At 43.6% G+C, this 25,224-nt stretch overlaps 1 protein-coding gene across 3 annotated transcripts in view; it reads right to left on the bottom strand.

Moving 5' to 3' along the window:
- LOC118783104 (SPHK1 interactor, AKAP domain containing) overlaps positions 1-22,988 on the bottom strand; it is a 72,675-nt gene extending 49,687 nt beyond the window's left edge. For all 3 annotated transcript variants that reach the window (XM_036536804.1, XM_036536807.1, XM_036536806.1), the window contains exon 1: positions 22,857-22,988. The gene's annotated coding sequence lies outside the window, so the exon portion shown is untranslated. The remainder of the gene's footprint in view (positions 1-22,856) is intronic.
- Positions 22,989-25,224: the final 2,236 nt, after the last annotated feature.

The raw sequence follows: 25,224 nt of genomic DNA, 5'->3' as shown, positions 1-25,224 counted from the left end.
GAGCGAGGGTTGATCCACACACAGATGAACTCTCCCTGTCAGTAGGTGCCTCTCAACACCACCCCCTGCTGGGAGGCTTTGGGGAGGGGCGGGGGGGCTCCCATGATCCATTCACCCTCATCAAAAAAGGGAATTTTTATGGAAAAACATTTCATTCAGTCTTCACAGAAAGCATGTTTGACACTATTTTTAGTGTAATAAGGATGGTCTTTTCTTATTTCTTGGAACAAAAAAGTAATAGTTCCTTTTAGTAGGACAATTAATAATAAAAAAGCCAATAGCAGGTGACTCCTCTGATCTTAATTATTATACTGAGCAAATTGCCTCCTCCCTACTTAATGGGGATAAATTACTCGTGTATAGCTCTTAATCAGTATAGTCATTGTGTTTCCTCAGGTTGCCCTTCTGTAACCATGACGATCAAAACCATCACATTAAAATTATCTCCATGTTGTCACACTAAATAGACGGTCACATTCCATTAAACAGCCTCTATGAAAAATATTGCATGCCAGCATATGATAAAATATGAATTCCAAAATATAACTAATGCATTTTCATGTATGTCATAATGTGCAACACTTACGACAAGATTTGTCAATTGTCAGTATTGCTATATTGGTGTAACATTATAACCTTTTTTGTGAATATTGCAAATATTTTATAATATGTTCTTCGATATGTCTTTATACTAATAATTTCTTGTTTCATAACTCAAAGCAGAGAGCGAATGACAACCAGACTTTGAATGATGAAGATACCTATCAGAAATTCAGGCTCCAGCTAATATATACAGGAATAAGCATACTCAGAAGCATTTCTCAAACAAATGAAAATAAAAATGAAATACTTACTAGATGCTAAAGCCTGGTCTTCAAGAGCCCTGGGCACCAGTCAAAGGTGTGTGTGTCTATAAATTGAAGATAAGTAATGTGTGTGTGTTTAGATGAATTTGAGAAGTATTTAGATAAGTTCAGTGTGTGTCAGCATATTGATGAGTCAGGTATATGTGTGTGCAGAAGAGTATGTGGTGTGTTTAGATGACTGTGTGTGTGTATTTATGATTAAGGATGATTAAGGGGTGCATGTATATGAGCAGGATGTGTGTGTGTGTGTGTGTGTCTGTGTGTCTGTATGCATGTGTATGAGAAATGGATATGGGTACTGTATATGAGTAGGGTATGTGTAAATGTGTTGGATGAGTAGGGGGTGTGTATATGCTTAGGGTGTGTGTGTGTAAGTAGGGGACATGTGTATCGTATATGAGTAAGGGGTATGTATATGAATAGGATACGTAGGGGGTGTGTGTACAGTGTGTGTATGATATTGGGGGTGTGTATACAAGCAGGATGTGTGTGTACATATTAGCAGGGGACATGTGTACTGTATATGAGGAGAGGTTGTGTATATGAGTAAGGGGTGGATATATGAACAGGATGTGTGTATACATCTTAACAGGGTGTAACGTGTTCCATAAATGAGGATGAGGTGTGTATACGAGTAGGGGGTTCATATATGAACAGAATGTGTGTTCGTGCAGACAGTCAGGGGGATGTTTATTTTTAGAGGTAGCTGGTGACACATCCATCTGCTGCGTAATGACGGCTCGTGAGTGGCCGGCAGCGTGCATGCCACCGCTCTGACAGTGGGGTCATTTGGGTAAATAACGCTCCAACGCTCGCAACAAATCTTATTTCATAAGGTGAAAATTGAAAGCAAAATCATCTCAGGTTTCTGCCAATTTAACCTTTTAAAGGCAATGGATTCGATCAATGGCAATTTAAAAGGAAATTAGGGACCAAATTGTATTCACAGCAAAGTGACCTTCACATTTGCTCAGATTTTGAGGGACAAAAGAATAGCCTCAGCAAAGATGTGGGAACATTAGTACAACAGTTAGCACATCTACCCACAGCACACTGCAGATCAGGTGTGATGAGAACAGGCACTCGGCACTACAGTATTCACCTATTAACCCCTTACAGTAGAGACCCTTTCACATACTGTAGTTCTGTACTCACTCTAAGAAAACTGTATAATACTGACCTAACTCTAATGTGACGTTGAGTAATGTTGTGCTACATTTGAATGTAGTGCACCAGAGTAGGTAGGCAAAGAAGTGAACAGGCACAACAGTCAAACAGACATCCTACCCCCTCCTGACCTCTCTTGACACACACACACACACTCCAACAAACAGAACAAACTCTCAAAGCGCTGCAGTTAAAGCACATCAACAGCTTGCCCCATACAGAGTGCTCTGTGTTGTCGTACTTGGAGGTCGGAGGTTAGGGGGACACTTGAAAAAGTAAAGGTCAGACGTCTCCCTATTGTCAACCTGTCTGCATGTAGCTGATGTCGTCACTCCTGCCGACTTGATTTCAGCCCTCTGGTTTACACAACCGTTAGTGCATTATTTATCTGGAGGGGTTATTTTCAGATGTGCTGAATGATGTATGTGGAGACTCTAGGGAGTTCTGAGAGGACAGCTTGGCGAGAGACAGCCCCGTGTCCTGTGTGTGCCAGGCAGAGAAGGCCTCTCTTCCAGTAACACTTACAGCAATCCATTCCCATTCAGGCCATTAATAAACCCACGGGTCCGAGATGATACGAGGAACCAGACTCTGACTGGCAGAACCTACTCCTGCATGGTTCTGACCCATTCTATCTCTCTCTCTCTCTGTCCTCTCTGTATCTCTTCCTACCTGTTCTGTCAGTATATATGAGACAATAAACAAATCACGTTGCTGGAATATTTAGTTTAACAGACATAAAATAATATGAACAACGATAATGGCCTTTATTATTAGTTTGTTTACCCTCAGTCCCTCAGGTTATGGCAAGAGGAAACATGTTTGTCTGCCAGGCAAACAACTTCTCTAACCTCTCCCAATAGGATGTGGTGTTTTATGTCAGGAAAGAGAATAGATTTTGTCATAGATTTTTTTAAATAGTTGGAAATATTAGTCATACAGTTTTTCGGGTAGGATAACAGGACTACATTCCTCTCTCTCCTTTTCCCTCTATCCCCTTCCTCTCTGTATCTATGTCCCTCTCAAGTGCAAGTACAGGTTCAGTGCTCACAGTACATTGAGTACTGCCACGACTTGTAAGACAACATAATAATAATGATGATAATACTGCTATCACTACTACTGCTACCACTACTAATGAGAACAATAAACAATTTACAATGTTTATTTTAGAAAAACACAAATTAAAACAAAGTATACAAGCAAAACAGAACAAAACCAAGGATTTCAAGGGCTGCACTCCTTGTCACCGGTTTCCTTCAATCATCATGCAGTGTATTATGTTTTTTGATGAATCTCTCTCGCTCCCTCAGGTACGTGCTCCTGCATACATGCCTCCGGCTTTTCCACTCTCTCTCTATCAGCGTGGTCAGAGGGTTGGCCTCTCTCTTGATGTGCTTTTAGCCTCTGTGCTTTTCGACAGAACCCCCTCCCCTTCCTCCCACATGCACTTGGCAGCATCCTTACCCACACTGATTTTGTCTGTCAGAAGAACTCTCAGTCACTCGGGGGGACCACAGGGAAATGCACAGCTGAGACATTCAGTGTTGTTCATTTCTAAAGAGAATTTACTCCGCAGACATAATCTGTACACTGTGGGTAACACACTTTGATGTGCGAGAATAAAGCACATCGTTTAATACTGTCTGTGAAATCTGTAAGGCAAATCTTTTTATTTCATTATTTTTGGCAGGAAAGGATTTAGCAACTTCAGATATTTTTTCCAGATGAGAAAAACAAGACTTTCGGGCGTCAGCTCATCCTCATTTACGATCAACGACATTTTCAGCGGCACACAGGCCTCATCAACAAACTAAAAAAGGAGATTAATTAATTTCCAGTGTTTTCTTCATTAACGATCCCCCTCCTACTCCCCCCATCCCCATATGCGTAGCTTGACAAGCAGTGCCGCAGAGGTAGCACACCACAATCCTCACAGCTCCTTAATGTAGCAGAAGTTGAACCCTGAGCTTGTTACACCCTCTTAAATTTTAATTGTTCAATTATGCTCTCCCCCCTTCTCTTCATCCCTTTCACTCTCTCCTGCTCTCCCCCTCTCTTTCTTCCCTGCCTCTTTCTTGCTGTTCCCCTCCCTCCCTCTCTCCCTTTCTCTCCCGCTGTCCTAATCACCCTCTCTTTCTCCTCTATCTCTCTCTGTTCCCCTCCCTCCATCTCTGTATTTCTCTCCCACCTTCACTCTTCCTGTCTCGTCTCCCCTCTCTCTCTCTATTGCCCCCCCCCCCCCCCCAACCGCCTTTCTCCCACTGTCTCACTTCCTCTCTCTTTCTCCCTGGCTTTCTCTTTTTTCTCTCTTTTCTCCCTGTCTCTTCCATTGCTCTCTCTGTCTCTTTCCCACTGTCTAAGTGGGAGGTGTCAGTCACTGGGTAACAGGAGAGGTTGGCTGGGGGGATATCACAACAGTAGGAAGTCATGTTTACATTGAACTAAAATATCTGTTTGGAAGAGAATGTGTGAATTAAAAAGACTTCTATGTAGGTCCCCAAGGAGTTTTAAGCTGAGAGTAGCTGAAAATGAGCAAGACACAAAAAAGGAAAAAAAAATAAACACAGGTAAATGATTTGCTTTTTGAAGGGAACATGTAGGAGGGTGTGTGTGTGCGCGCGTGTGTGTGTGTGTGCGTGTATGTGTATGTGTTGGGAGGGGGGAGTTGAATTACTGTAAGCCTCCAGAAGAGTCACATCCTTCATCAGAAACGCAGCAGGCAGAGGGCATACCCCCCTGTAAGATTATGCAGGGCACTGGGCTATAAAGAAATCCCAAAAATGATTTCAAATACAAAATCTTTGAGACTCTGAGGAAGCAGTGGGATTGACTGCTCTACTGTACCCTGGGGATTTGAGGTGGGGGCAGGCTATTAGAACTGGGCTCACATTGAGGGGATTTGTCCCTTGATTTTAACAGCTGGGCTTTTTTCACATGTGAAGCAACTCCAAAATCTCACACTTACAGCAGGAGCATGAGGGTTATTGGGCCTCATCAGAGATGTCTTCCTTTTTGGAAGAGGACAGAGCCCCCCTCTGAGGTGTGTGTCCTTTAAGTGCAGAGCCTAACTGCCCAAGGGCCTCCTGCCAGGGTCACAAACAGCAGTCAAAGAGGCGATTACCGATGGATTGCGTTGTTCAATTTTGTTGTGGCGGAACAGTTTCCTGAATCAGGGCACGATGCTTGTCCTGGCTCAAGAGGTGCCTAGTCCTCACGGGTGAGGGTCATTTCTGCATGGCACAGAGCCGGGTTCTGACCTTCACGGCAGACCAAGATCAATTTTCTGCTTCTGTCAACAGCAATTGCAGCGATGCTGCTACCCTTATCCCCCCCCCCCCCCCCCCCCACTCACCCCCCTCCCCAATATCAGAACGGTCTGATGGTGAACAGGTTTATGGGAGGACACAAACTTGCAGTGCACTTCTCAGCCCTCAGCTGCACACGGAGAGCTGCACTCCTCCATGCCTCTCCATCTGGTGTTTGGGGGTGGGGTGGGGGGGGGGGGGGGTGGGGGGGGGAGCAGACTATGGTGTCCAGGTGTTCTGGGAATTGAGACCGCTGCAGGGCACTGGACATAAGTCTATGCGTGTTTACATGTGCATGCATGCATGTATGTGCAAGCATGACTGTGTGTGAGAAACAGCGCTTGTGTTTGTGTTTGTGTGTGTGTGTGTGTGTGTGTGTGCTTGCTTTGATTGCTAGTTCTGGCATGTACATTACACATATTGCTCTGTTAGAGGTCAGTTTAAAAGTTTTATCTAATGTGGCCACCAGAGTGACTGCACACAGAGAAACTATTGTTGAAAAGAGCACCAGAACCCTGCATGTCATCAATCTGCTCATTCTACAATATATCTTTTGGATCTCAGCACAATGTAGATCAAGCCATGGGGCCTCCTGTGGGATCATATATACACAAAAAGAAAAAGAAAACACTAGCCTGTGGGAGAAAAACACTTTTCCATCAATCCAGCTTTTTCTCTGAAGGGATTAAATTGATTAGTTCAGAGCAATGCCTCTGCAGTCTTATCAAAAGGCACTCATAACTTCTTAAGTTTTCACATCCTTATGTAGTAGCTGTCTGAAATTGCAATTCTTTCTGGACATACTGTCCAGTGACCAAGCAACAGCACACATCAGAGAGGGCTGTGTGCATATGTGTGTGTGTCTGTGTGTCCGTGAGTGTGTGTGTGTGTGTGTTTAGTTATATTCACTATTTTTTTTGTTGATTTTGAATTCTTGTCCTGATGTGAACTATATGTGCACCTTTTCCAGCACATACACACACAAGCACACACACACACACACACACACACACACACACACACACACACACACACACACACACACACACACACACAGATTCCCTGTAAACCGGATTAGGCACCAGAGGAATGGGCATTTATCTTTAATGGGTATTTATTTCACTTTATCAAGAAGCTGGTGCCTCACTGTCAGTTTGTTCATTTTGCATTAAAATTCAAAAGTTCTCTTCACAATGGACTATGCTCTTTTCTGCTGCTACTGATCTGCTTTTAGACAGGGCATCTGTGAAGCAACGGCGAATGAGTGAGTGAGGCAGCTCTAAAAAAAGGCTCATCTCTCTGTGGAGCCTGATGCAGCTCCAGGCTCTCCGTGCAAACCACTGAGTTCAGCATTCGTGTGAGGCTGCATGTGCATGCGTTACGGTGTGCACGCATACATGCGTGTGTACGTGAGAGAAAAGAGAGAAACTGAGAGAGGTAAAGTGTGTGTGTGTGTGTATGCGTGTGTGTGTGTGTGCGTGTGTGTGTGTGTGTGTGCGCGTGTGTGTGTTAGTGTGTGTGTGTGTGTGTGTGGATTTTTGTGGAGATGAAAAGGATGAAATTAGGTAGCTCATTGAGAAAAAAATAATTTTCCTTTTCAAATCTTTTGGCAAGTCTAATGTGAGGTGAAGGAAGGTCAGCATCATTTTTTTTCATCCTGCACAAAGTGGTGCAATTAACTGCCATAATTATAGATGGCAGGAGACAGCAGAAAGCAAGATAAACACATCAGGAGACATCTGGTGTGGAATGGTTGCATCCATACCACAGTTTGCATGTCTATTTATTGCTACTGTACAACAATCAATAATTAAACACATTAATTCATTATGCATATGCTGTCTGTTAAAAATGTTACATGTTAAAAAACCAGCATGTTTAGATTGAGCCATGGTATTTGAGGATTGTATCTCTGGCTGTTATTTGATCACGTTTTGTTCAATAACCTCAGAGAAAATCACAGAGCCATCTGCCATGACAGAGGAGCTCACCTGTTCTAAATGAAATTAGGAATATGTGACACATTTAAATTTTGAGTGATTGCAGAACTGATTGGCATTTAATTTTTCATTTGAGAAGCTCACTGCTTGTGCTCTGAAGTGTGTATGAGCATGTGTGTGGGGGTTTGTGTTTATTTGTGAATTAGGACGTGTATGTATTTCTCAATGTGTCTACCTTTGTGTGTGTGGCAATGCATGTATCTGTGTTTGAGCGTGTTTGTGTGCATTATTGTATCTGTGTGTCTGTGTGTGTGTGAACGTGTGTGTTTGGGTATACCTGTATTAGTGTACTTGTGGGTGTGTGCACTTGGATATGAGTGTGTAAGTGTATTTGTGGGCATATATGAGTCTGCATCATGACTCAGACTAGGCACCATCTCTTGCTTCTTCCGGGAGACTCAATGTCCACGTTCCAGCCATCTGAATGCTGTCAGATAGCATGCGACATTGTCAATTAGGGAGTGTTAATTAGGAGCGAACACAGTGTCTGTCACTGGCCTTCTGATAATGAGCCACGCTTAATCAATCAACATGTGCGGTATCACAGACAGTCAGAGAGCTGTATTCATGCAGCACAGGAGAGGGGAAAAAAAAACAATGGCAAATGCAGCATGACCACACTTTCCATAAATACTCATTAAATGTGATACGTATTTCGAAAACACATTTGATGCGCATTCTCTCCGGGTGCCCGGGAGACTCTGCCACTATGATGTAAACTCGATCAGGCAGAGTAGAGCCTCCTCCCCCCCCCCCCCCCAAGGCACGACGTAGCCTCTCCTCCCAGGTCATGTTCAACGCTAATCTTGGGACAGGCAGGATGTTAATGTTAAATTACTTACAAAGCAGAGTGGGAACTCAGGAAGGAGAGAGCATGTTGAATTACCGTGGCACAGACTGAAGGACATTTTTAAAAACTCTCAGCAGGATGAGGGAGAGGCAGTGTGGCAGAGTATTTTATGAGCTGGGCTTGTACCAAACTGCCCTAAGACCTTAAAGCAACCTGAACAACTTCAGTAAATTTATAGCTGCCCAAATGGAAGATATGTGAAAGTAGAAAGTGCAGTATATGAGCTGGGTGTCTACTAAGCAAACAAATAGCACTAATAAACTGATTTCCATTACCTTCTCAACCGGCTGGTCTGACACATGAATACCACAGGGAGCTGCGCAAAGCCATTTGTTGAAATGCAAGTTATTATTCCCCTTCAAACTCAGGGCTCCACTCGGCCATAGTCTCTGTTTGTCTGCATCCAATAATGTTCTGAGAAAAGTTCCAAAAGAAGAGTGATATCTGGCCCTCATGAACAAATCCACATTAATGTCACCCACCCATCCTTACCCAATGATTTTGTAAAGTGGAAACTAATCTAGAACCAGGTCTTGTATAAACTATACCCTGACCTATACCACAAGCAGAATTATTGAATGGCAGACAGAAACCCTGATCAGCCCTTGCCGGTCTGGTAGAATTCAGTCCTGAATTCCAGCAAAATGTTGAAATAATACCACAATGGTAAAACATGGGCAAACTTAATCCAGATTTGAGCAAAGGTGTGAAAGCTAATCTCACTAAGAATGTAATTTATCCTACGTTGATCCTATTTGAAGCCATACTGTGAAAATAGAAGTGAAAACCCCTTTGAGAACAAAAGGGTGTCCTCAATGAACAAGCAGGACTGGCTGTATTCTGAGAGCCAGAAACTAGGTCTAGATCCATACTGCAAGTGATCAAATGATGGTTTGTCTGTATTGGAAAATTCAGGGGGAAAAACATGTAAATATTTTATTATAAAGAAATCGTTTTTCATTTTATCCAATTCTCAAGGGTCTTGTAGATTCGGGATAAGGCCAGTAACACCAAGACAGTATTGAACTAACATTCTGCACTGGGTCTTTTTTGAATACCGGTATAAGAACTGACTCATCAATCATGCCAATGGTTAGCTGGAAAATTAACTGTCAAATAAATCCAGTGCTTTTGTAAAAAAAAAAAAAAAAAAATTCTATTTTTTCTCTGCGTGAAGCCAGTCTTTTAGCGGTGCGCTGAATCTCAACATGCAATCTGCTCCTGGCACTGATGTCTTTCATTCTGCTCATGCTGACAAGCTCTGAGAGCGTGCCACAGCCGTGTGGCCATGCGAGATTGTACATGCTCTCCTGGTTCAGGTGAGCTCTGCGTGTGTGGCTCCTTATACTTGCATCTGTATGTATGCGTGTATGCATATATGCAAACGTGTGTTTTGGTACAGTATGTTGGCATGTGCTGAATGTGTATGTGTACATGTGTATGTAACATGCATGCATGTGTGTGTGTGTGTGTGTGTGTGTGTGTGTGTGTTGTGTGCTTCTACAGTGTGTGTGTGTGTGTGTGTGTGTTTAGAATGCAGATCAGTGTAATTAAGACAGACACTCAGAATGCCCTTTAGCCTCAGCTGTGTCTCGTGCTGAGCGTTAAAAGATTCATCCACTCATTCAACATTCATATGTTTAGCTTCTTCAGGCAAAGCCACACTCCTGAAAAGACCCTACAGCTGGCTTCATTTGCCTTATTATTTAATACATAACTGCACAGTGGACGCAATACCAAGCCAGTGTCTGCTCTATGGTTATAACGCCAATATTGAAACATCTCACCTACTGCTTCTCTTCCAGCACACAGCTTTGTCCTACACCTACAGTGGGGCGTACAAAATCACCATACAGTCAAAACAATATTACACTCAGATCCTAATCACACAATATTGCATCAGTGTGAATGGCGGTGCAGTCACCATGAAAACAAATGTGTCCATAGCAGATTGTTCTCAGTCCAGGGAAATGTATGAGGAGATATGAATGTTGATTTTGTGTAGCCCGATGAGGGTCACTCAATGAGAGAACACATCAACACCTCAAAATGATTAATTTCTCCTGATGTGAAATACCATGCTGTCATTTGTCATAACGAGTTGTTCAATAAGAAGCAATTACATTTTAATGGGAAAATAAACCATGATTAAAATCTGTAGTGCAGGTCTGATTTTTCCTAACGAGATTTATGGGGGAAAAAAGCAATGGGCACAAGGTGTGTGCTGTACCCGCTGGCACAGTACAGAATGTTTCCGAGACTTTAAACAGTTCTTAGGTTCCAGAATCCTGCATTACTGAAGCATCCATGGCATACAATCCCACTCACTTTAATGTTTTCCACAGTATCTGATTAATGTTGTTGTCTTGCCAACCTGATCTGCTCCTGGACAGGGCCACAGGGCCTCTGTCCTGGAAGGAGTCATGCTTGGACAAGCTGGCCCACTGAGACACACTGAGACACATTAAGACACAGTAGTACTGAGACACACTGAGACATGCATAGACACTGAGAGTGAGACATACTGACACCGAGGCACACTAAGACACACTTACAGACACTGAGACAGAGTGAGACATATTGAGATACACTGAGACACAAAGACACACACTGAAACCAAGATGATGCAGAGACACTCTGTTTCTGAGTCAGAATGAGATACACTATAATAGTATCATAAGAAACACTGAGATGCACTCATTTTGAGACAGACTGACACTAGCATAACTGCGTTTAAGTCTGAACCAATGAAATTTTTATGGGAAAATAAGAAACAATTTAAATGTGTACTATAGGTTTGCTTTTTAATGTGATAATTATGGGGAAATAGACACACATCCAGACATGTGGCTTAGTCTGAGCTTCATCACGTGCTGCGGCTCCCCTGGGGGCATGAAACAGGCTGTTTTTACTCCTGGAGGTAAATGGGAGGAAAGCAAGAGTCTCTTTATACATGTTTTTCAGCCTCATCTGTGCCATCTCCTTAATCAGCACCTCTTCATTCCCTTTTAACTTCTTTCTGCCTCTCCCTTTGCTCCTCGCTGAGAGGCGAGATAAATCAGGCATTACTATTCTCTCATCTCGACTTCTGAAGGGCCGCATGCCCGGGCTGCCAACGCCTGTCAGACAGAGCTCTCGTAACACAGGCACTGTGTCACACCAAGCATCCACACCAGTACCTGGCCAGTGTCACTCCAGCTCATTAAGACATGCTAAAAGTGGGTTTTTTTTGGCATTTTATATTTAGCACAAGATAGGCGCACAAGTGCATTCTGATGCTGAATAATAGCTTGTTGTTACAGCAAGTTTATTTTGGTAGTGACTCATTTCTGTGGGGGGGGGGCGTGTGCCTAAGTCATTCACACTGTTTCTGAAAAAAAAAAGAACTGGGCAGAAAATGTAACAATGTAACTGTTTTGAAAAAGTGTTTCTAAAAGATAAGCGCACTCTTGTAAAATGCTAATAGTATAATTGTTAAAAGAGCTGTCCCAAGACTACAGTGTGCATTACATTCTCTCGGTTCACTGTCCAGCTCACTGGATGTGTTTCACCAGAGTGTACATGTGTCACCCATACAGTACAGATTGTTCACACCTATGCATGACTGACTTGTCTCACCTCTACCATATGGGTCTGTTTTAGCTGGGTGGGCCTCACCTGAGCTCCACTGAGGTTTGTATCTTTTCATAGGATTATGTTTATCATTCTGTTTCTGCAGTAACAATAGCACACCATCACAGCTTTCAGAAAAATCGTCCCTTTTCACATTCTTGGTGGAAATGGATAATCTGTATAATTGGGGAAATAAAAGGCCAATTTCCTCCTACTCTTTCTTATTGTGGCAAGCGGTTATTTCTGCTGCTCTATTATTAGATCTAAAGACAGGAGTGAAAATGAAGGCCTGCATCAGAGGAGAAAGCACACCTTTATCTGTCTCTCAGCCATAGCCACAAAGGAGAGAACAACAGATGCTAGAGCACTGAGGAGGACAGGACTGAGGGACAGCCATGTTTTTGAAAGACATCTCGAGGAAGGAGACACGGTGAGCAGAGAGAGAGAGAGGAGACAGTGGGAGATATGGGGCATTTGAGAGGAGAGTGGAGAAGGAGACATTCTGGTGCTGGGGAGGAGAGGCAAGAGCAATGGGCTTTGCCTCAGGCTGTGACCACTGCATTTCTCATTCGCTCTATAAGGAGAATCTGACGGCCGCAGACCCAAATTAATGAGCTTCAGTTAATAAACATGCTCAATTAGTGAGGAATGATTACCAGACATTTGACTCCCTTCTCCAGTTGCAAGGACGTTAGAAGGTCAAGGAGGCAGCTTTGTGTGTTGTTGTCTGTTGAGGGATGAACTTGCTGCAAGGGCTTGAGCTATTGACCTGTGTGACCTTCTGGTGTCTTATCCGGGCAGTGCCATGGTGACCAGAGAGCTCCTGTCTCATCTGGATTTATCAGTGTTGAGAGTGGCTGTTTGATCCATACTGCCCCATATCTATTTAATTAAACACCATAGATTGTGAAAGCGCTTCTCTGTGTAAGGTGTAACCTTAACTTGATAAGCATGTATCTTGATAATTTCACCTAGAGATTGTTATCTAGATCTGCTATGTCCTGAGAGATGGCTGCAGACAGAGAATGAAGTGGGCTATGACTAAAATAGTGCACTCTTTTGAGAAATAAGACTTCTCCCCAAACAAGTCTGCAGGGCTGGGCCAAATGGTATCAGCTAAAGGAGATAAGCAGATGCACGCGCCTAAAATCCCTGCAGAAAACCAAACTGACAGAGATCACACAGGAGCATTCTGGGTAATAGAAGCCCCGTGTGAGCGTGGGGGGTGGAGGGTCTGCCGATATGGAAAGATTGAGTTTTGATTTACCAGGCTGAAAACACATCTCAAATCATGTATTCATAACGTTTCAAGTCCGAGCATCAGAGTATCTTTAAATGGCAAACTAGAGCATTTTTATTAAACATGCAGCACCATTTTCAAATGCAATTCAGACTTGTCTTGGTTGGAGGGCATTTGAAATGAACTCATCAGAGGGCATTGTGGGAAATGAAATTGCCAAGGCTCTCCTGTCGGTTTATGCTTGACATTGAATGCTAATGACCAGCAACACATCCGTCTACCTTGTGTTTCAGTAACAGGCGCCTAACAGGAGTTGCAGCAGGGGGGCTTGGGGGGTGTGCTCTCTCCTTCCTTCACACCCAGATTACCGCATCAAACCAGGTTCTCACAACCAGATTACCAATGCAGATTATAAGAGCCAAATTATCATCTCAGATTACCACAAGAGACCAGATCTTCTTCCCCAGATTACCATAACAGATTACAACAACATGGATTACCAGTCTAGTTTACCACGGGGAAGATGACCGCTGCCCTTACCAACAAACAGTCAGGAGTGAAGTTTACCATTTGCCATGTTCCAACACGCCACCCTTCCACAGCTGCCAGGACCCTGAGTTGAAATGTGTTGCAGGACAGGCCTATTTTTGTCACAGGAACCTGGCCAATTTATGATGGGGACCCATTTACATTTCCAGGGCTCCTGTGACACGTCAGTCACTCTTTCGCACGCTGTTCTTTTTCTGGGGCTTGTGCGTGTGCGGGAGCTCGCGCGCAGCAAGCGTGACGCCCAGAGCTGCGGAGAGGCAGCCACGGTGACTTAGGAGGAGGCGGGCGGACGGGGCTCAGAGTGAGAAATGTGTGGATGAGATACAGGAGCCTCCATCCACCCCCGGTGTGAAATATCTATTCAATGTTGGTTTCACCTCAAAAAACGCAGTCTTTTACACTGCAGCCTATTCTCCTCAAATGCTCTCGTAGCATGAAAATCAAGTGTGAACTGTGTTCATATGCATTACAGTCATAACAGCCAAAATTTTACTGCATGGTTAGGTTGGTATTTCAACAAACTATTGGGAAAAACAAAAAAAAAATCAACAGCTAGTTAACAGCTTTTTAACAGTTGATAGACACTTTAGAAACTGTGCCTCAGACATCTTTACAAAAATTTAACAATAGAGTCCTATTAATGAATCATATTGAAATTTTGCACACCAAGAAGGCATACACAAAATTTGGCATTGATAGAACAGTGACTGACATTTACTCAATTGTATGTTGCATGCAAACTACTGTAAATTAATTGGATTATGACAACTATATTGTGTCATCTAAGTGTCTAAACTGAGCAAATCTGATGTTTGAGAGTCTATATGATGTGTATCAATGTCAATTTATGTCAATTGGATGAATAGTAAATGAGAAGATGTTTTTGTTAATATGATAATTACTCAAAATAAGAAAAAAAAAATCACATGGGTAAATATGCGCATTTGTAAAGGGAAAATGTGCGCAAAGTATCAGATTTCTAAAAAACATCAGTGATTTTTTTTAAAGAAGTTTCAAACATTTTGTTTTCAAATGATAGCTAAAGCATATTCTTTGTACCTGATAAGCCTGTACTGTTGGATTGTGCATTTAGCACTAGTCCCTAACCGCCTTCAGTTTTTTTCTAGTTATTGGCAATCAGTGTGGGAGATAACATCACAAAAAGAAGAAAAACAACAATAACAACAGGTTTCCAGCACCTTTAGCGCTCAGCCCCACTAATTACAGTAAGATTTCATTTTTCACCCTGTAATTACTGAGCTGAAAGAGATTATCAGTTGCAACTGGAATCTGTGAAGTGTGCAACTCATAAATATGTGGTGTACTTTTTCCTGGGGCATCTGAGAGTGACAGTATGCAGCATGGGGGAGGGGGGTCATCTCAGCTGCGTGTGACGTCCTCACAGGGAAACAGAGACCACGCCATTGGAAAGCACGTCCCAAAGGGTCCCGTCTGTCTGACAGATGCTCCACTCCATCCCCAGCCAATCACTGCAATTCCTGCAGCCTAGGAGATCCGGGAGCCCATAAGAGCCAGCTAATTATAGCCTGTCTCGGGAATCAGTGTCCGAGAGTGTGTCCGCTATGCCCCCTCCTTTTTTGCACACCACACCAGAAAGGCTATTTAAAAGAGTGCAATTGCTTGAATCACATTTACTGTTAGACCCTCATGATCAAGACTAACTGTGCTGTACTGTACTATAAGTGCATCTGTTCATTATGGATTTGTAAGTCATACTAAATGAAATATCGTGTCCAGTGACATGTAGCTTTTGTAGTTTTACAATGACCTTTTAGCTCCTGTTTGTTCATGTTCTCCTGTTTGTGGAACAGGAAGAAAGGTCATGGTGTCCCAATTTCAGGGATCAGGAGTCATGCAGCAAGGAGAAAAAACCTAACATGCAACTTCTTCCCAAAGGTCCCATGCTGTAAATCCAAGGGGAGGCTCTGTTCTACCTCCTGTACCTCTGAATGTCTTCCAGCTGCCTCAATATAGTGTTCTCTATGTGTGGATGGGAGATTTACAATGTCTTGTGCATATGTGTGAATGGGAGATTTACAGTGTTGTGTGTGAATGTGTGGACGGGAGATTTATAGTGTTCTCTTTGTGCTGTATGTAAATCGGAGGGTAATGGTTTTCTCTGTATTCAGGGGAGATTTGTGTTTTTTTCTTTGTTTGTGTGTGTGTGTGTGTGTGTGTGTTTGTGTATGTGTGTGTACCTGAGGGCAAGGTTTGGGGCTGTTGTGCACTGCTTACTGCAGAAGGGCTCATGACTGTGCGCACTGCCTTTGGCCCCACCGTCACAGACTTAATTACAATATTATGGAAAGAGTGCAGAAAGTGCTGTACACAGAATTCGACTTCCAGTTTTAATGTACTAAATAAATATGTGATAAACTGCAGATACATCATGGTTATGGCCATAATATGGAAATACTGTGGACAGCTGAAGCAGGTATTATGGCCATTACAGCTGTCTGCTGTACATTGATACACGCTGACCCAGCTCGCGGGCTAATCCAGGCCAGTGAGACATCTCCCGTGTGAGAAGCTGATGGGTTTGTCTGTCTCAGGGTGGAGGGAGAGGTCATTTAGGGGAGGGGGGCCTCCGAGCCCTTTGACTGTGATCTGATTGGAATGCGCCCAACCGTGAACAGGCAGCACTCTATGGAATTGGATTAAAAAGCCAATTTCGTTCCGTTTCAAGAAAAGAAACGGGGGGAAAAAAATGAACAAAGTATTCCATTTATCACATCAAAATCCGTTCGTCTTTAAACCATTAATCTTTCTGCTTTAGGATGCTTTGCCTTTCTCGCTACAGAGGCACTGCAACAATCTCGGCCAGTAAACAGGCCTAATCCCGCTGCGCAGATCTGCCACGGCTGCGCAGTCCTTTCTACCAGCCCAGCCTCATGGCTTAATGAAACACAAAGAGATTCCAGCGCAAATCTGCAGGAATGCAGCGGCCGAGGGGACGAGTGTTCGTCAGAGATAAGACCACTCTCGTCCTTTCCATTCCTCTCGCACTCTCCCGTCCCTCCCTCACACTCCTCTGCCATCCCTCTCTCACACTCCTTCCCGCTGTCTCTCCATCCCTCTCTCACACCTCTCTATCTTTCCGAGTCTGAACGCTGGCGCTCATTTTAGCAGCACCTGCTGAGGATTCGTCATTATCAAAAGGAATCATGCGAAAACAGCAATCCTGTTAAAATAGAATTCAGGGGGTGGAAACTTGTCTTTGTTTTTCAAAGGAATTGTTGACGAAAGATACTGTCTATGGACTGGAGATTTGAGAATATGGATAATTCTTTCTGCATTTCTGCCATAACCTGTTATTATCCCACCACAGCTGACTCACACGTTGCTTGGAGCCCCACGCGCCGTCGTTCCTCTAAATCGTCATGGCGACTGACAGGAAGCTCTTCCTGCGATCATCCTCCATGTGGAAAAGTCAGAGAGGTTGTCTCTTTGCACCTTATTCTGGGCAGCACCTGCAGTCAGTATTTTCCAGGGAGGGTTGGTGAGGGGGGATTAGACACGTGTCTGCTGTACAGTAAGTAATTTAACACTGATGTTTGCAGATTCAATTAAAGGAAATCAATAGTGAATGGAGATAGCACTTTGGACCAAAGAAATCCTTTTAAAAACCACAGCTGAAAGCCTCCCTCGTGTTTTCTTCTGTCACACAAGGCTACCAGAGCGAGTCAGTCCTCCTACAGCCACGCAGGACTCCCTCCTTGCCTCCCCTCCTTCCAGTCTTAAGGCTCGTGCCCACTCACATGTGTCCAGGTGCACTTGACCATGGCCATGCTTACAAGGTCATTTCCAGTGTCCAGCTGTATGTGAGGCAGGGGGTTGAAAGCAAGCCACTCCAGGTACAGTTGTCTACCTAGTTATTGATGGAGCTGGGGTGTGGTTACACTACATTTTATAGAATTAGTTGTATTTATGGAAGTGACAAAAGAGAAGGTAGCCCAGTGCCATGAGACAGTGCTCCTGCAGATCACTACCAATCAAAATTATGCTCCTGCAAATAGAAATTATTTTATAATTAAACATTGCACAGGTTCATTGAGACAGACATTGGTCACTGCATAGGAGAAGGAGAATTGTCTTTTTTCTCTCACTAGGGTCTTTTTTGTGCGCTTACTTGGCAGTCACAAGAGAATGCAAATAGGAAAAAAGAACAGGAATATAGAAAAGATCATCTGACATTATAGACCAAATGAAGCGGGAGGCTATCTTGACCATTTAGCTGATAGAAAGTCACCAGGTGCTAGTCTAGACCTTACAAACCTGGTAGCAGTTGCAGTCTATTTTTGTTTAAGAACATGAGGCTGACAGCAGGGGGTGAACATCTAATATATTTCTGGAGCTACCTGCATCTCAGAATAATATGGTGACAATGCTGAATATTTTTTGATAGACCCATGTCTGCTGGAGCTACAGCTGAATGTGGGGAATAGATGTATGTAAATACTGAGGTAACACAGTGAGTCCCTCTCCCTCCAACACTGTGTTCTTCCCTTCAAGCCAGTCGCTGCTGACTTCCTGTTTCCCCCTGAGAGACAGAGCCTAACACTCTGACCCTAACTGTGAGCTCTACCCTAGGAAAATATGCCAGGAGAAAATGAAAAACAAACTGCCGGGCATCTGTGAAGCGCCTGATTGTTGTCTTGAATGCAGATCCTGTTAAGATTGAGGCAAAAGGGCATAACTTGCATTCCTGCATTACATTTACATGTTTATTAACAGACTGTTTCCTGTCTGAGGGCCCAGAATGTCAGCTGTCAAGTCTCATCCAATTTGGTAGATACCTACAACAAACCAGCCTCCCCCCCAAACCCAATGCCCCGCTGCATCACCTGTGCCCCTGGCTCTCTCAGGTGCTGGTGAGTGATGGGTTGCTCTGCTGGGGGGTCTTCTTGCCCTTGGGGCCCCCAGCTGGTGTTGCTAAGATACAGTGCAAATGAGGATGTGACTGGGTGGGGACAGTCTCACAAGATTGTGATAGTGTTGTAAGGCTTTCATTTTGAACATAAAGGTAAAGCTAAATTGCCCCTGGGCAAGCGATCAGACGAAGTATATTTGCTGTGTGGGTGTGCAGCACAGCCCTGCATGAACAGACTTTAGATTTCAGGTATTGATTTGTTTAAAGAGATCCCTAAAAGAATGAATGATTCACTGATGGTTTATGACAACGTACAGGCAGTCCTTTTCATGCTGATCTGATTTATGATGATCAGCATTTATGACACTTATAAAAATGCAACCATTTATGACACGCAATGCTGATTTATAATGAGAAAGAGCCCGGGTGAGAAGGAGAGCAATGAATGATTTTTTTTAGCCTATCTGTAATCTTTGCTTTAATCTTTAGTTTGTTACGTTGCTTTTCTTATTTTAGACAGTTGCGTGAACTTGCGAACTCTTTTGAATACGTGTGGTATCTCACTCTCTCCCTAAGAGACACCTGTCCAAAGACTGTGATTGGTGTCTTACTGCTCTCCCGCTGTGCATGTCACAATACCGAATATTTACACTGTGCTTGTCTAAATAGTCTTTCTAAATATATTTAATTTTATGCAGAGCTAATAGCTTATGAAGACATGACTTAATGCCACATTTATCTAGCCTGTTTTGGTGAAAATTTTGCTTTCTGTCCTGTATTCAGAAATGCAACCCCTGCTTTTCCAGGAGAAGATTGATTGACTGAGGATCACCTGCACTGTAACATGGGTGCATTTGGTCCCGTATCATTGCTACGAAAGTGGGGGTGGGTAAAGCCGTGTATGTACGTATGTGTGTCTGTGTTTGCGCATGAGTACTTGTGTACACAGGAGGGGGTACTGAGTCACTAAACATAATTTAAATGAAGTGAGTTCTCTTTTCCTCCCCATTGAATATACTGACGTTTTTCTTGTGAAGTCACCAATGCCATGAAAACATTTCTTTTCATTACCCCCTCCCGACCCTCATCTTAACTCTCCCCTTCTCCGTCCTCTCACAACCATTTTGTTCTCTAAATATTTCCCCTCTCTGCCTTTTTCATCCCCCTCCTCTCCTCTCCTTTCCTCTTCTCTTCTGTCCTCTCTCAAGGCGAGAGATGGAGGTGACCTGAATTCATGTCAGCCTCATTGCACTCTCAGGACTGTTTTTCAGCTGTGCCACAAAGCGCCCCCTATCTGTGACACATGCCCTGAGCACACACCATATCATTCATCATTTCCTGTGTTTATTCATGGTGGGCTGACAGATTCTGACAATTTTAAATTGTAGAGCTAAATATCTATGCCCCAGAGCACTTGAAGTTACAGACTGTAGATGAATTTAAAGGTCAAAGTGTTTAGAGGGCTTTTAAAAGCCCTGAGAGTTATTAAAAAGGTCCTGTGAGAAACAAGAAGCCAACCAATCATCTTTAAAGGGAACTGAGAGCTCTGTTCACAGTTTCCTCATTTTCAAAGGGGAAATGTTTTAGATTTTGCATAAGAAACATGCTCCCTGTATGTTCCCAGAATTCATGTCACTGTAGCAGAAGGGGGCATGTATCTGTTAGAGGAACCGGCACCTGCCTTTGTGTCCATCATGGCAGAGACAGCCATACTTCAGTCTTGTGTACTGGTGAGGGGGACCTGCTGACACTGTGCCATGTATGTTCTTTGTCACTCGTCTCTTCGCTGTTCTTTACAAAGGTAAGAATCTCGAGTTGATTATATACGCATGGGAGAAGCACACAAACGTGCCTCCCATGCTAAAAAGATCACATTTTCCAGTGAAGAAGCCTGAGGAGTAGCATCATTCAGGAAGAAAAAAACTCTCATACCATGCTGCTCCCTCTCCCTAATAAAGATCAGAGCCTTTATCATTGTGTTAAATTATACATTCCTCACTGATTTAAGTGTTCCACACTGAAATGCTGTCTGTATATCTGTGATGTGTGTCTGCATGTGCTCAAATGTGTGTGTATGCATTTGCATATGTCTGCTTGTGCAGTGTGTGTGTGTCTGCTTTTGCAGAGTTTGTGTGTGTGTGTATGTGCATGTGGGTGTGTGTGCATGCATGCGTGAGTGTGTGTGCGTGTGCATTTTTTTTTTTTTTTTTGTGTTCCTGGCAGTGGATACAACTGCGCCCAGTGCAGAGTCTAGCACAGGCGGCAGTGGAGCAGTGAATTAAACAATCTGTTCCCTTGGATAAAGATCACAAGAGGAGTATTGGCAATCTGAGCTGAACAAGCTGTCCCCATGCCCTTTGGAGACTTCAATTAAAAGACCATCCTTCTGCACTGGATCAGCTTTTTTTCCGTAAGGCTTTTCTGTTCGGACTGGATAATGGAAGTTTTGTCTTGGATGCACATAGTTCACCTGCAGATCATCCATTTTCAGTAACACAGTGAACATTGCTTCTGAGCAGTAGGTGACTTCAGGTAGGTGACTGGTAAATTGTCACAGGGAGAAGAGGCTGTGACTTGGTATATAAGCAACAGGCAGTTTCAGCAGGAGCTGTGTCATTGCAGACTTTGCCGCAACAATTTGAACCTGAACCAAAAAGAATCTTATTTACTTCTCATATGTTACCTCCTCCTGTTATCTGGAAAGCCTCTAATGGACATTTAATCTACCTGAAAACAATGCAAATATTCTATACATACATAAAACATATAGCACTGTATATCACCCTGAACACTAGTCTATCTTAATTTTGGTGATAATGCACATCATCTGCCTGCACACAGGAAGGACAGTGAGAAGAACACATATATCTCTGCTAGACTATGTTGGCTGGAGGTGTGGATTTATCCTCAGTCTCTTTCCTCTTCTCTCTCTCTCTCTCTCTCCATCCTTCTCTCCACTCTTTTATGGCCCTCCCTCAGTCTCATTTGGGAGGTTAATTCTTTGTGTTGTAAAGGAGGTGAATTGACTGTGCTGTAATGGCAGAGTCACTGGGGTGTGTGTGCAAAAAAAGCTTAAAGTGATACTAAACCAGATGGAAAATCAGAATCCATTATTCAGAAATACTCAAAAGAGCATTTTACAAATTATTCTAGCTGTATTGGCATTCCTCATTAAGGACAGTCACATCAACAAAAATGTCCATTACAGCATTTGCATGTCATTAATATGGTATTTAGCAATGTCCATAACAGGACATTGCTACAATGATACCATTCAAATTTCCATTAAAACATCTGGTCAGATGTAGCACAAAGCAGAGTGAAGAACAGTTTAGTATCTGGCACATATAATTATGACTTGTGTGTTATTGTTTCTAGATTTTCAAGATAATTGTTCAATTGAAGTAACACTATACGCAAGTTATTACAAACAAAGTAAGCAATAGCTACTGAGAGTTTCTTCACCAACAAACGCATTAGCTGCGAGATGTTATGGGTGTTACATCATAGTCACTTATGAATTCAATGTGTTTTACATTACATGTATTTAGTGTTAGACAGAAAACGTGAATTAACAGTGTTACAGATGACATGAATTCACTGTGAGGTAGACAAAGGGAATTTACAGTGTTGTAGCTAAATTCACAGATGGCTGTGGAGAAAAAGATGACTGGATCTGCATGCTGAGTAAGCATTTCAGACATCTGCTCTCTCTGCTTCTCTGTTCACCCTTTCTCCCTCTCAGGTGAGTCTGCTTATGTTTGGATCAGTAATCAGGTGTTGAGCTGAGGCCATGCTCAGCCGGCGAACACTCTTCACCCCGATAAAGAAAGCAATACTACATGCATACACACAACACTGACCACAGAGGCCTGCACAGAGTGTATTTATCATTGTCACAGGGGCATTATATAATTTTTCTGTTTACTATAGTGTATGTACAACCTTCTGTTTACTCTTCTTCAAACAATGTCCCTGTGTATTTTTCTGTTTTACCAATTCTCTATGCTTGCTATTCAGTAAGAAGGGGTGCAGTGTGGCCTGGAAAAATGAGAATAAGCTGTGGGGGAAGGCTTTTATTCAGTTCATTGATATCTGTGTTCACACACATTATCCCCGCAGCCAGGGAATGTGCCTCTGTATAGCTCTGTGCTCTGCAAGCACTTCAAATCACAAAAGCCAGGGTTTCATTGATTAGTCTTCTCTACTTCAAATGCTAACATGACTGTTCTCACTCTGTACCCCAGAAGAAAACAACACAATATACTCTTTATCACACAGACACACGCACGCACACAGGCATACACACGCACGCACACACGTACATTGTAGCGACAGCAGCAGCCTTAGAAGGAACAGACAGGAGTACTCACCAGCTGCAGCAATGAGACCACATCCCCCTGAGTGGGGTAGAGGAACCAGTTTCTTGCCCCTTCAAGAGTACCCCTTTTCCTTTTCTTCTCTTTCTCCCTCCTTCTCTGTCTCCCTCTCTCTCTGTCCTTCTTTATCGCTCTTTTGCTCTCACTCTCCCTTCTGCTCTCGCTCTCTGTTGCTCTTGGCTCTCTCTCTCCTATGCCTCGGTGTTACGTACTGTGCGTTAGACCGGCTGTGTTGCTGTGCTCTGTACTACTCTGGCTGTGTTGCTGTGTGCTGTGTTACTTGGATTGTGATGCTGTGCTCCGGCTGTGATGCTTGACTGCGGCTTTGGAGAGTGTATCTTTGGTCTCTGTGTTCTGCTCTGTTTTGTACAGTGTCTCTGTGTAGTGAAGCTGTGGTTAATCCCCTTTGAGAGGAGGGAAAGCTGGTGCTAAGCAGCAAAGAGTCCTCCGAGAATAACATGCTAATACTACACACACACACACACTCACACACACACACACATACACACTCACACAAGCACACACACTCTCACACTCACGTGAATGCACATACATGCAAGCACACCCACCCACACACACACACACACACACACACACACACACACACACACACACACACACACACACATGCACACACACACATATATACAGTACATACACACGCACGCACACACACACAAACACACACGCTTGCATGCACACTCATGTTAGCGCACACATACACACACACATGCTAACACACACACCCACACATAAGCATCCACTCGCTCACATATGCACACATGGACACACGCACAGGCACACACACACCTAACTGGATTAGAATGGTAATCCACTGAAATTGCCCTTGACATGTTAACCAGTGAGAAGAAATGGGACAGGTCTCAGCCCACCTCCCAAGCCTGACGACAGTCATAGGATCCCTTCGCAGACACAGACACACCTGTTCCTTACCCAGCATCAGGTGTACTCACCTACCTAGGATGGAGCTGCTGCCCTTTATTCCATAACAAAGGAGGGGTCTGTTGGTACCCTCTCTGTGGGTTTATCTGTAGTGATCAGCTTTGCCACTGGTGAATTCTTTGTTATGCAGGTTTATCCTCAGTCCCGCACACACCTCAGTCCCACAGCCCCTAGCACTCAGTAATCAGTAAAAACTTTTACAGTGAAGTAGCCTACAATATTTCATTTTAATTGACTAAAATAGAACATTCTCATGCCATCACCAAAAAAATGAAAAAGAAAAGAACAAAGAAACTGGAGAGGGACCACGCTTTGTAATGTCCTCACAATTCAGATGTGTTGTGTTAAGTGTGAGGTTTGAAGAATCTTTTTGAATGCGTTTGCCAGGAAAAGCTGAGGCTAAGGTTGTGATTTATTTAATTGGCTCCCTGTGAAACCCAATGCATTCCAAATCACTACCATTACTATCATTACTAAAAACTTGTGGAACTAAATATTTTTTCTTCTTGTTTTTTTTTTTCCAGTAATTCAGCTGCTACTGCCTCTTTTCCAAGCTCGCTGAACACCCGTCACTAGCAGCCCCAGAGGCCAGGGAAGACCAACCGGAGCTGCAGGAAGTGCTCTCTGCTGGCGGGATGTCGCTGAACTCTGAAGTGGCTCCATTACGAGGGGGCTTTGTACCATAGGGCCCCTGTTGCCTCGGGCGCTGGAGGAATACCCGACATAACCCAGTTACTACTCAGAGACAACACGCTGCAGAGCTGGCCTGGTGCCTCAGGTGGTGGCTCTGAGGCCAGGGTCCCGTAGTCAGCGCCGGCAAGAGGTTGAAAAGCTGCCCCCGATTACCATGGAAACCAGGACACTGGGAAATCCGAGGGTGAGACAGAGAGTCACCGCTCCCACATTTTGCAGAAGTGTGACCTGCTCCCTTGGTGAGCGATAATTTGAGAACCAGAGGTCAAAGGTCCAAAATCCCCTGTGTATTTACATAGAGCTGATAATCTAATGCCCAAAGGTCAAAGGTTCATAATGTGCGAGGGGCTCAGGCTGCAAAGCAGGTCTGGTACAGCTAAGTGGTCAGAGAACGGAATCCACCACCAGGTTGGGTCTGCACCAGAGAGCAGCATTCACAGAGCCATCTCTGGAGCGCAGGACAAAATACCCAAAAACACAAAATTAACAAAGTCATTATCTCCATCCTCCGGTGATGCCACCCAATGAATGATCAAAACAAAACAAAAAACAGGCTGTCACACTGTGATGTCTCCTCCAGTGTGCAGTGCTGTTTTGTCAAACAAAGTACACAAAATGGGAGGCAAATTCTCACATTGGCAACCCCATTCCCTCATAGCTCAACACGAAATCCACTGGGAAAGGGAATGGCAGAGCACGAGCATGC

Source organism: Megalops cyprinoides, chromosome 9, assembly GCF_013368585.1.
Source record: "Megalops cyprinoides isolate fMegCyp1 chromosome 9, fMegCyp1.pri, whole genome shotgun sequence".
Taxonomy (NCBI): Eukaryota; Metazoa; Chordata; class Actinopteri; order Elopiformes; family Megalopidae; genus Megalops; species Megalops cyprinoides.
This window is presented reverse-complemented; position numbering and strand designations above follow the sequence as displayed.